We start from the raw sequence: 13,555 nt of genomic DNA on the forward strand, positions 1-13,555 counted from the left end.
CACATAATGGCTGAATACTATAAGTGCTCACCTGCTCCGCTCACTGCTCACTGCACTCACTCACTTGTTTTTTAATTTTCAAGAATTTTAAATTATGCTTTTGACTGAAATGAGTTTCTTAAATTACACTCAACCACCTTGGAACAAGCTCGCCTATACAAATATACATTATTATGTAAAGATATATTCAAGTTTTGATAATACTTTACTTGCTGAATAAATTAATTGAAAATCTACTTAATATATTGAACTGATCTCTATCGTGTAAGTTCGTCGTGGTGCTCACAGATGGCGCTCGCTACTGTACACAAATGATTAAGAACTTCTACAATAAGTATGAAAATACTATATTAATGTCGTGTAAATGAATTAATGAAGTCCACCATTTTATTTGAATACAGCCAGGAAGTTTCACTGTAATATTATTATTTTGATTTAGTATATGAAAGAACTATCAGCAGTGTAGGTAATTTTTACTTACCAGATCGTTACTTACTTTCTTATTTGTTACCTCTAAATAATCACTGAAATGTTTGTTAATGTGTAAAATTATTTAACAGAATTTTACTCGAATAAGTCAGAAACTAATAGCAATATAGTATTATATTGCTACTACAATAATTAGACTAAAAAGCTTGAATTTATTACTTACATAATATTGTATTATTGTCAGAAAATGATAGGGATCTTTGTTATATAAACAATTACAATCTACTTTCTTGCATTCTCTTGTGGATGTTTTCATTTCATATAAATTTATTTCACCAATAAACTCCGATACGTGTTACTTTAAAACTCAATTTTAAATCTTCAGTTCTTAACTTAACGTTTAGCGATGTGGCAGTTTAAACATTATTAATTATTTCCTTTAGATATTGGGTAAACTTCAAAACTATATTAATTATACAGTGTAGTATTTTTTTTTTTCGTTAAACTCATATTAGACTGCTTTGTAAAGGTAAAAGAATCTTGTCAACTTCTGCATTAGTCACTGGGTAATAACATAGGCCTACAATAAATTGTGACTAGCAGCTATTGAAACTGAAAGATTTTGTGCTATGAATGTTTACATAAAAAATTACACCAAATAATAAAAAGCAAGACTTAAGAGATATCTGTATAATTGTGTTGCAAAATGTATAATGTTCAAAACAGCAGGGGCAACGGCAATTCCAGTCGTAAAAAAATGATTCCAGTGAAAAAGACTTTGTTTAAGAGGTTATAAGGATAAAAGCTTTCTTAGTTAGATTTACCACTAGGCAGAATATTTACAAAGATATATATTTTCTAAAGACATAAATACAGTTTATATCACTGATGTAGTGAGTGAGTGAAACAGTAATATGTACTTAATGGGACCTCCAAAGACAGTTAAAAAGACAGCAAAATAATATTCGAAGAAAATATCGGCAACTCGTATCTTAATAAAAATAGATTTTCACTCTATTAAAAATATTTTATGCATAAATCGTCAGAAAATGTAGAATCTATAAGAGTTACTGCCATGACATGCCCAATTACACATTCTTGCTAAATTGTATGCAAATTGTAGTATACAACAATAAATATAATAGCAATAAATTAAATAGAGAACCAAAACTAATAGTCTATTAATATATAATTTCAAGTAAACTATGTAAGTATTATTTTAAACACTTCTTGTTTTCCGTTAAGGATCGACAATTTTCTTTTACCTAATATCCTTATTATTAACTATCACATATAGAATCAAGAAAAACCATAAGTAATTCCATCAATAAGTTTATTTTTATAAATAAGTTAATCCGTTAATGTTTTCTTATTATATAAATTTCAAAACCTTAAATGCTATCCAAATGAAATGACTGGGTCTACCTGTTCTATTTAGATCGCTGTTTATGTTCTTAATCTACATTATATTAACATTATGGTAGTTGTCATATTAAAATGAAAAAATAAACACAATGCCTTTCTAAAATACATAAGTAGGATTACATTTTTGCTTGGATCAATCTTTTAAACTATCAATCAATGTCAACACATAATATAACGAATTGGTCACAAGAAGTCGCATCTCTTCTCTCTACTAAATCAACAAAAAAGTATCCAGAACTCACATCCAAAAATAGGTAATAGACACCACAACATACAAACAAAGCGTCAAAGCCTTAGACGAGAGCCTCATTCGTGTGAACATGCGAACATAGCGAGTGGGCACAAAGCGGGGCGGGCTCAATGCGCGCGCGACGATCTTTGTGTAGCTCGCGGAGAAACACGATCCCGCCCGAAGCCCCCCGACCGCCGCCGAAGACACCTGACACTGCAAACACAGCATTGTGGACCCGAGAGCTTGTAGTAATGGCGATTGTCCGTCTAGCATTGTTGTATGTGGGAACTACTGCTCTATTGATGTACCTGTCATAATATTTGTGCTCAATGAACACTTGCAGGTAAGGTTTTGTTGGTCATTGTCAAATGGTCAATGGAGGCAAGGTGCGATTGCTGCTAAACTGTCATAGGATTCAATTAAAATTGATGAAAAATATAACAAAACCCGTCTCAGTTGTCATAAGGAAATGAAAAATATAATGATGGTAATCGAATAACATCAAAAGATTGTATTAAGTAAGTGTCACTATTTGTAATATATTTCATCGAAGAGGAATACTATGATTCGATTCGTTTCAAAATCAATACATTTAATAATTTTGTTAAAATTACAAGTACTGAATCTACCACTAGCTGGGAAGAAAGTAGAGCCTTATGAGAAAATCTTGCAAGAAACTCACTGCCACTCTTTTCACAACAATCTTACATTTAAACTTAAAAATATAGTTATGTTGGGTACAAAATTATGTGAAAGTGTAATGTGTCTTTATTTACACAACGAAAAGCAAAACACAAACGGTATAATACGTTAAATAAGAGATAATAATCTTCATTAAAAAACTCCATTGTTTTAATATTAAAAACCATTTACAAAACGGATTTCTTGAACATACTTATATTAAGCTAAATAAGAAAACAATGAAATTATCTACGCCTTTAAAAACAGGCTAGAAGAAAATTTTATTTATTTAAAACAGGCTTTTATTCAGAACCTAAGTTTATTTCAGCCCATATAGTATATTAGTATGATGTTAGAGATCTAGTCAGCGCCTTGTCACGATGCGCCGGCAGAGGAAATCTAATTGAACAAGCCGCTGTCGATATTATCACATTACAGGAACTTGTGCACCTTATGTTCAAGGATTCTGCGGTTTATGCAACAAGTTGGGTATTAGGCTAGCGAAATATTTAGTACCTAAATACAAAAATGAATATACAGTACCCACCTACATCGTTTTGCATATTCTGTTCTATGTTCATATTGATTTCTATGTTCATATAAAATTGGTTGATCCATACATTTTTTTAAACCTTTTAAAGTCTGCCTGTTCATATATCTCATGTAAAATAGTATATTTTACCTACATGAAACTTGGATAGCAAATAAACATCCATTTGTTCAAGAGTGTAGAAATGCAACAAGAAAATGGATTGTAAAATTGTATAAAGGTTGTTTTTCGGTAATCTGTTTTCACCAAAACTTAGGTACTTTTTTCATTTATACACATTCCATTTCTATTTTTTTAATACTAAGCACTAATAGTACCTACTTTGTTAAAATCTAAAATGAATGCTTATTCTCTATTTAATACTTATTTTGTAAATAATATCTGCCACTCTTCAGTAAATAGTAAGTAGTAGTACCTACTAGTAAGCTGTTAAATTATATTTAAATTGTGTTATGGTACTTGAACTGTATCTTAAAAAGTTCATAGATAAATTTCGCTCTTGCAAATAGATAGAATCTAAATTGCAACGAAGAACCATAATCAATCATGTATTTAAGTTAAATAATTAATTTATGCCATCAAGAGGGTTTTATTTCCAGCAAACCTAATTTTATTTATAAAAACTCAGACTCACATTATGTCAAAAACGTCATAAAATTCAATTTAAAAATAATTAGAAAAGAGGAAATCGATACCAAGGCGATTATTAAGAAAGTTATGTGAAACCTCTATTTATAGGTAAACAAGACCGCTTTTAAAATTTACTTGTATATTGTAATCATTCTCAAGGACTAAAAAGGCCATATTAATCAGGAATTATTTTGATACCGTCAAATCAATTCCTCCTTTAATCACACACATCCGACGGCTATCTCATCGAAATAACTGATGAGTTGTCATGTTATCTCCGCTTACCTTTAGAGGTTTGGAAGACAATCAGTAAAAATGGTTTGGTTAATTTAAAAACATGAAGTTTTATAAAAAAATGATGCACGTAATTATTAGGCAGTACATAAACTTTTGTATCTATGTTTAATCAAAACATCTATTAAATTAGGTAAAATATTGACACTAATGAAACTCCTTGCCAGATTACCAGCTTGAAAATAACTGTCAGAAAACCTATCTACTAGATAAAATAAAAGCAAATTAATAAAAATAGCCGTCAATTTTCCATCTGATAAGCTGACCAATACGTGTACAGAAGTAGTGAAACGGGTGCCAAATATCACATTTATTTGCATTTTGGGAAACAAAGTCAATGAAAAGAAACGCTTGACCACTGGTTTAAATCGAGAATTTTTTTAACAAATGTTACATAATTTGAATAAAGTAAGACTGTAAGGATCGCACCAAGTGGCGTTCTCTGGTCACTGCCTTCCCATAAGCGAAAAATCGTGTCGTGATATATTACATAAGTATTTCAAATCATGGCGTAATAATCAAGCTACGGACAATAACACTTAAATACCTACAGATTGTTGTATTATTAAATACGGGGAAAAAGTTTATAGCTATAGTAATAACAGCTAACACGGACGAACGGAAACAGACAACAAAGGAATTGCTCAAATCATCTTGTCATTGTTATACTCAAGAAAATATTTACGTTTCTTAGTTAATATACGTTAATGCAGTTAAGTTATGGAATAAAAGATACACAAGATGAACTGAAAATAAGTTAACAACCGTACAAATCTCATTAATATACATAGTAAATAAGGTAGTTGTTATAAAGAATCTACAATAGTTTGTTCCAATACGCCATCAGTAGATGCAATAAAATCGTTAAGAATCTAAGTTAGAATATTGGTGAGCTCGTTACATCGTACACAAGTAGTTAAAAAATAGCTACATTCATTCAATATAATAATATACTAATATTAAAAGTTTTTAGAAGAGACAGTACAATAAAATACCAAAGCTTAAAACATTACAAAGCAATAGACAGAATATTGAATACCTGCTGACACCGTCCTATCCCTCGCCAACTTTACAATATACTTTTATACCCACTATAAATTATTTAACATTCTTTATCATTTATCAGTTTATTAGTAGTGTGCGAAATATTATGTAGATGTAATATGGTTTACTAAATAACTACCCATTACATAACTCTCGACAAGTGTCGTGATAAATCTATTTAAAAACTCGTAAGTAGAAAATGTTATATGATCAAATCACTTCTAAAACACATTGACGAACTTAATAATTTATTGTAGTTTGAGAAGAAAATGTGGTTATACCTAAAGCATTATCAAATGTTTACCTACTACTTCCTTATGGCTTATGAACTAAGAAAAAAAGTCCCACCAGAGAATTTTTGTGCTTTGGAAGCATAGAAATGACCTATTACTAATTTCATGATTTCGAACTATAATATTGTAGAGCTATTTTCCAAATAATGTGAGGCTTGACTTAAAAACATAAATTATAAAGTTACTAATCATATTTTTATTTAAAGTCTGTTTTAGTCACTACGTATATCAGTTGAAATAAAAAAATTATAAATTCAAATACTTCAATTAGTTTCTATTTATTAATGTTTAACACTTAACTTACTTGTATCTAAGCCTAGTAATAAAAATTACAAACACTTTTGGTTCTGGTAGCCAATCAATCTAAGGATAAAAGCATAATATACTGTGCTGGATCCATAACAATTTTTATTCGAGCGGATTGATTTATTGCGACCCCAAGTTGACCACTAGCCATACAATAAAAAAAAACAGGTACCATAAGAACATGAATGAAATGAAAGTCTAGCTTATCGTTACAATCGCGTTTTCAATAATATATGTGTTGTTTGTAATGCATTACAACAATATATTATAAATGACAAAATAAATATTATTAAAATAAAAAAAACATTTAATATGACCATAATAATAATTGATGGCATCAACTCGATACTAATTTTGTCCTATGAAGTAAATCCGAATAATTCGATTGCTACATAATGCAGACGTACTCTATTCTGGGATTTTCGTAATAAATATTTGTAGTCCCTCAGGTACTAAGCATTTGTTCATAGAACTATATTGCCCCATTTCTAAATCACGTCCGATTTACCCCATCATCAGAACTAATACCTACTTAAATAAATTAAACGAATATATAAAATTTTAAAGTTTTAGCAGGTCCATAAAGTGACTAACATAAGTTAATGAACAATAAATAATTATGGCACATCGCCGTTCTGCCAAACTGAGACCGAGTTATAAAACTACACACATATATTATTCTAGCACACCGTGTAACAATCAAGATTATTTCTATTCACAATCATGGTAATACCAAATTCAGTGGTAATAGTCCATCGGCCAAGAAGACCGCATTGTATGCAAGGTCCGCAGCTGACTGAGTCTTATGATATTCAGAATTTAGAACATTAGTGAACCACAATTTTGTGCAGCAGACGGAATCTTGTTTGATACAGCTATTTAATTTTGAAAACACAAAATAATTCACTAATCACTCATTAAATAAATCGTACATGGCAAGGATTCCTTCTAAGTTGCTGGGCTATAAGTACAGACTTGTATGTCTAGGTCGTTCAAGACGATAATATTTTCTCTTAGACAGTCTCAGTCTTGTCAGTAATCAATACTACACATAACCTCGTAGAGTTCGTTGCCTTAAAGTACTAAAAAATATTTAACATAAAGTAAACAATAATTTATATCGAGTGCAAAACTATTTTAAAGGAATTCTGCAAACATATGTTAATCATAAATAGTCGATAATTTATATCTTTTGTTTGTATGCTTGTTGTTGACACAACGCACATTAATAAGACAATGAGTGTACAAGTTTGTCTATTAAGAAATCCCACGAATCTTTATAACCGCGTCATCCATGTCTCTCAACGCTCACCTGTGATGTGAGGTAGATCAATAGTATGTCGTCATTAACTACATCGATGACACTCGTGGCGCCCCCCGGCCCGGCTCGCTATAACGAGGCATTTTACCAATCATCACGGACTACTGCCTGCTAGGAATAGGAGAGAGATCTATGAGGGTTGGTCTCATAGACAAGGGTAATTAAAAGATAGGTAAAGCTGTTTGTCTAGGGTTTAGAAATTGATTGGGGTATGCTTTTGCATACTGTGAGATGTTTCTGGTTTAATTTAGGTTCAAATTGACGTTCAGATTAGTCAATTTATTTTTTGCGTGAATTTCTTACACTTAATATTGTCATAACAACAGTTATACAGTTGCCAGTGTAGTAGGTAGAGCCAGTGAAAAGGACAGACAAGAAAGTCTCCTTTTTTATCCTTACGTTAAAGTAATTTATGCGAATAGCACATTAAATTACATATAAGACACACTGTAAAATCAAAATCAAATTGGTTATTCGTTTTGGCTAAATATTATGACAAGAGAAGAGTTAATACAAGTGTCGCTAGTTTTGTAATGTAGAGACCCATCTCGGGCGGCTTGACTTTGACACTAGGTTGACCACTAACCATACGACAAACAAACATACAATGTGCTAAATAAATCTTTAAATAAACTCCTAACCACTTTTTCTTATCGCGAACTAGTTTTTCATTTTAAGATAGATATTATAAATCAGTGACGTTATAAGTAGTTGCAATCAATTACCAGTTAAGGCCACGCACACACTAGACAGTATGCTTGTAAATAAATCAAACCATATTTATAGTTGGCAAAATGTATAGTGGTACATCTAGAACAAATATTCGAAGTATCTACTTACATTATTCGTTTTAAGATACGGATATCTCAGGAGCATTACATTCTGTATTACAAGACAATATTTAATTTTATTTAGGATTAATTACTCTTATACCCATGACAAATTTAAGCAAGGCCATGGTAGCCACGACGACACATATTGTAGTTATAAAAGAAATTCTGACAGTATCTTGGGATTGTCTACTCACAGTTTAGTCCAAAGATTAACAATACAAATAAGATGAAACTTCATTAAAAGAAATATCAAACGAATTCCTGATCCTGTAGATTTCAACAAGCATAAAAAAGTAGCTTATTTTAGAATATTTTTATACATAGGTTATTTTTTTTCTGGGATGTTTAAAACTCCGAATGAGATAATAGGTTAATTCATTTAAATCACAACGCAAATAAAGTTTGCGTTTGCATACAAAAAGTGGTATAATAATATAGGTACATCTCACCAAGAATTTGCCAATGGCTTTCACACCAGGTATATGTTTACATTTTTAACATAAATGACGTCACCACTGGATGACTAAATAACTTTTGATACTTTACATGTTGGTTACTAAATAAAATCATAATCAAACTATCTGTTATTAAAGTCCGCATTCAAAATCTATTAGATTTGTTTAGTACATATGGTTTATAATGGTAGTAATTTCATATCACACAATTTTCTTCACTGAAAGATTTGATTAAGTTAAGTGGAATCCTATACTTTGTCAGTCAAGTTTATTTATGCTTTCAATAACAATTACGATAAAGGGTAAAGGAAAGCTACTGTTACTTTGATCGAAAATAAAAAATATTCATACATTTCGAATGTTAAAAAAGCTTAAGAAACAATAAATTTATACCTATCGGCGAATAATTTTAATTTATGGAATTACAAATTTGAGAGTAAGTACATTAATTTAACAAGAGAAATAATGTTGTTTGAATAAAACTTTTATGTGTTGTTTAAGATAGAGCGTAGAGTGAGCGATCCATAATCGCTAGTTGTTAGCTTGATCATTAACGCCCATAATTTTTAACGAGGAATTAGTCACCCTTAACCCAAGTTCTTGTTTTCCAAAACAAGCAACATCATCAGCCTGGCCTTTGTTCCAGCTGTGATGGAGTCGGCTTCTAGTCTTACCTAAACAACAATTTTATTCCAAAACAAGCAGCCTGGTGCAGAATTAATAAAAATATTATGTCAACATGGGGTACACTTTGTTTCATAATAATAACGACGTAGGTATATGTTGAAAATAGAACAAAATTGCTAGTACTATAATAATGAAGGATTTAAACAAACGAAATGGCACCATTTTTGCCTCTAATTACAAGTTTTTTCGACGTTTGTCTATACTAGTTATAATAATTATTGCAAGCCTCGTAAATATACGATCTTTATTTAATTACAATCTAGTGGAAATATAGTGATAAATGCGTATAAAGCAGCACATTTTAGCAAATTATTTATTGCAAATATGTTTGACTCTATAAATAATGAGATAAATTCAAAGTGCATATAGATTTTCGTCAATAATTGGATATTATATACATGAACATAACTACAGTTGCCGACCCCGAAAGGTTTTTCAGGAAAGGTTTTAAATGTCTGAAGAAAGAAACTACCGAGGTTTTTAGTTCCTTATCGAATATTTTACCATTCTTGATTTGAGCTCAATCCCTACTATCCTTAATCAAATTCGTACATCTATAGAATTGATAGAAGAGTGAAAGTTACCTTTAAATTTCCATATTCTAAGACCCGTAATAAAAAATCAGGCATTGTTATAATAGGTCGTGTTTATTATGCGCGTGTCGTCATTAGTGCACCCCTAGTTATCATCCCTCACACACCCATACATATTCATACATGCTAATATTGTCTGTCTGTTTGTCACTTTACTCTATTTTAACTACGTATCAATGTCATATTTACATTAGGTAACAAGGCCTTGGAGAGAGTTGTCCTAACCAAACTTGGAAGTCATTCGATCCTGTAATTCAATGTCAATCGTTATAGCTTGTCTAAAACCTTGTATACTGTGTATATTAGAGAAAATTAGTTCTATTTTTTTTAATGAAGTTTTCTTATTAACTGTCAGACGTCGCAAGGGTCTATGTGTTATATGTGTAGTAATGTCTGAATCCTAAATTAATGAATTTTGTGTTAATAATATCTTACTATGATAATTAATTTCTATGATAATTCCAAGTGTTATTAATGCAGCCATTGGATAGTTCTATTTGGGAGACTGTACATAATAACTCGAGTTTTTCAGGAATTACGATAAGGTCTAAAGTTTTATAATGAAGTCTACCTTACAATCTAGCGATCCGAACGTTTTGTATCAAAATATTTTGGCAAATTCATTTGGTAGGTTCATTTTCTTAATGTTATGATGAAAGTATACCCTACATAGTTAAATTACGTGTTAGTTAAGTTTCTAACTCTTTGAAATTCCTGTGTGGTTGATACATGGACTCATATAAATATGTATAGCTGGTGATCATAAAAAATAACTAAGTTTAACTCATTACCCTAGAATGTCCAGGATAAAAGGCCAAATAAACCACAAAGACACGTGCAATACATTTTCTGCCAATACAATCCATTCCGAATAAAAACTTTTGACATCGATTTCAAACAAATCGACGTCCTAAAAAATAACTTCTGCAATTCACAAACTCGCAGTATCACGTACGTGACAGCCCTGAGGTCGTGACGCGCCAGGGCCACCACAAATTCGCGCAACACTACTTTTTATTGAGTGTCGCGGGGTGGACGCGGGAGGGGCGCGCGCGGGGCGAGGGGGGCGCGCACTCCGAGGAGGGGACGCCACCCGCCGGAGGGTGCATAATCTACCCATTGCACCTCTATGCAACCTGTGAGCCGACCAAACTAAGTTATAGGCATTTTGCAACTCCACGCATATCGTTTTGTGACGAGCTTATGACTTTTTATTTGTGCAGATATTTGAAACTGGGAGTTGGCTTTTTCTGTCCGCCTCTCTGAGCCGCTCTCTCACTGAAACACTCACACTTGTAGCTTAGTTTTTTATTTGTTAGTGCTCATGGTTTAGCAAAGTGAAATATTCACCTATGTCTGTGTATTGCATGTTAACTATTAATCTACAATAGAATTACGCATCAACTGTTTTGTGAGAATGTAGGGGCAGTTTTCAAATGACCAAGCCACTAAATAATTTTGGCCTTTTTAATTCTTATTCTAGAAAGTGTAATTACACGCTGAAATGTATTAATCACTTAACATATAATGCATACCTTAAAATCAGTCTGTCTGCGAGGTGAATTTTTAATTTTCATTCCTTACAGTGAGATGCACAACGAAAATAATATACATTACACGAAATTACCAGACATTTTTAATTTATTAATCCTTCAGTTCGACACCTCCCTTGGATGTGAGACAACATACATACATACATACATACATACATATAGAGATATAGTGGCATATATTTTATATAGCCGGTGTTCTGTGTGTTGAGAGTAAACGCATTAGAGAGAGGCAGAGTCGTGGGCTATGTGCGGCCTCTCCATTATGCGGAATACTAATGATAGAGGGCGGTTGATTAAAAAACCTAAGTTACGGGGCGTGGCAACCCTACCGCCACCCGCCGCCCGCCGCCAGGGCTGTCGACACCTTGATTAGTGCGGGATTATTTTTGTTAATGAGATTAACATTTTTTGTTGATTTCGTAATGATGTGATGCAAATATTTTAATAGTATTTTGTACACGTACGTAAGTCTCGAATTTTATATTATTCAAATGTTTGAGACAAATAGTAGGGGAAGGCAATCACAGTAAGACTCTATTCATACAAAATATTGGCAAAATCAGGGTAAATATATTGTTTCGTATTCTAATTGCCAACCAGGGAATAGCCTTGTCTTTCGTTTGCATACGCGAAAATAGATGATACTCTTTGCTATTTTTCTTTGAGGTAGCTAAGAAACTTAGGAAAACAGTTAACGTGAATATGGATAACATCAATACCTAAGTGTATTTAAAGAAAAAAAGCCATTCATAATTGAATGCTCTACCACCTTTCATTATGTTATTAGGCTAGAAACAAATAAACATGTTTATTCTTCAACAGGATACAATTTTAAATTGACCCATTAACTTAGGCGTTTACGTTGCAAGATAAAATCATCATCTACTGAGAAACGTATTATATTTAAATAGGAAATGTAATTAAATATTAGAGATACCATCATAACAGTTTCTGTTCGTCTCAAATGTGAGTACTTAATGCGGGTTTCACCACTTATAAATGCCAGACAATTAATTATGAAAAGTTCCTCTTATTTGTCTAACAGATAGTTGCCTTGTATCGAGGAGCCCGGGCTCTTCTTCAATTATAGATTAACTCTGGTGCAAATAAATTGTATATCACTGTATAGTGTATAGTGAGACATTCTAAGAAGTGGTTTACTTTTTACAAAAATATGTAAGCAGTATTTTTAAGATACAATATTGTTTATTAATCTATACTAATATTATAAAGCTGAAGAGTTTGTTTGTTTGTTTGTTTGTTTGAACGCGCTAATCTCGGGAACTACAGGGCCGATTTGAAAAATTCTTTCAGTGTTAGATAGCTTATTTATCGAGGAAGGTTATAGGCTACATCATCACGCTACGACCAATAGGAGCAGAGTACCAGTGAAAAATGTTACAAAAACGGGGAAAATTATGATTCTCTTATGTGACGCAAGCGAAGTTGCGCGGGTCAGCTAGTATTTTAATATTTACATTCTTGAAACAAACCGAACTTTAGATCAATCCTAGGGAATAATTTGAAGTTATACGTTTGTATTCAATATTAATTTGTATTTTGAATAAATTTAATTGTAGAATAAGTGATTGTTGCAAATCTTAAGCTTCCTTCTGTTTCTATTACCAACCCATGACAAAGTTGTTAGGTCCTCTAAAGAGTTTTTGACTTAACGACTTGTGTGAACAACTGAGACAGGAAATCCCTTCTCCAACTCAAAAAATTCTCAGTTCTAATGCTTATTACAAACTGCGTCTACACGTAACCCGCCTTTGGTTTGTAAATGATGATTGTTATCTTTATAGCTTAGCGTCATAAGATGTTCAATACAACATTCTGGGTATCTTATTTAATCTTTACCTTTAAATGGTATCTTATTAGATATTAACTAGGTATCTTACTTTATGCTCTGGTGCTACAACACTATCGAGACATGACATGATAAGACTATGTTAGACTTTGCAGCACAGTAAAAGTGACTTTCTTCTGAAAAATATGTCCAGAGGTTTTGTTTCAAAATTTTCTCCGCTAGTTTGCTATGCTACGGAGAAAGATACCCCGTGTAATTTTCAGCTATGCCCGCGATGAAAAGTATTCATATATTTTACATTGCATTATAGTTGTAATGTAGAATTTAGAAAAACGTTGCTGTCTGACCAGAATGTAAGGGACATGTGTCAATAAATTATGTTTGCCAAATAAGGGTCGGAAACTTCGCAATCTTTCAAA

This window comes from Anticarsia gemmatalis, chromosome 12 (genome assembly GCF_050436995.1).
Source record: "Anticarsia gemmatalis isolate Benzon Research Colony breed Stoneville strain chromosome 12, ilAntGemm2 primary, whole genome shotgun sequence".
In the NCBI taxonomy this organism is placed as follows: Eukaryota; Metazoa; Arthropoda; class Insecta; order Lepidoptera; family Erebidae; genus Anticarsia; species Anticarsia gemmatalis.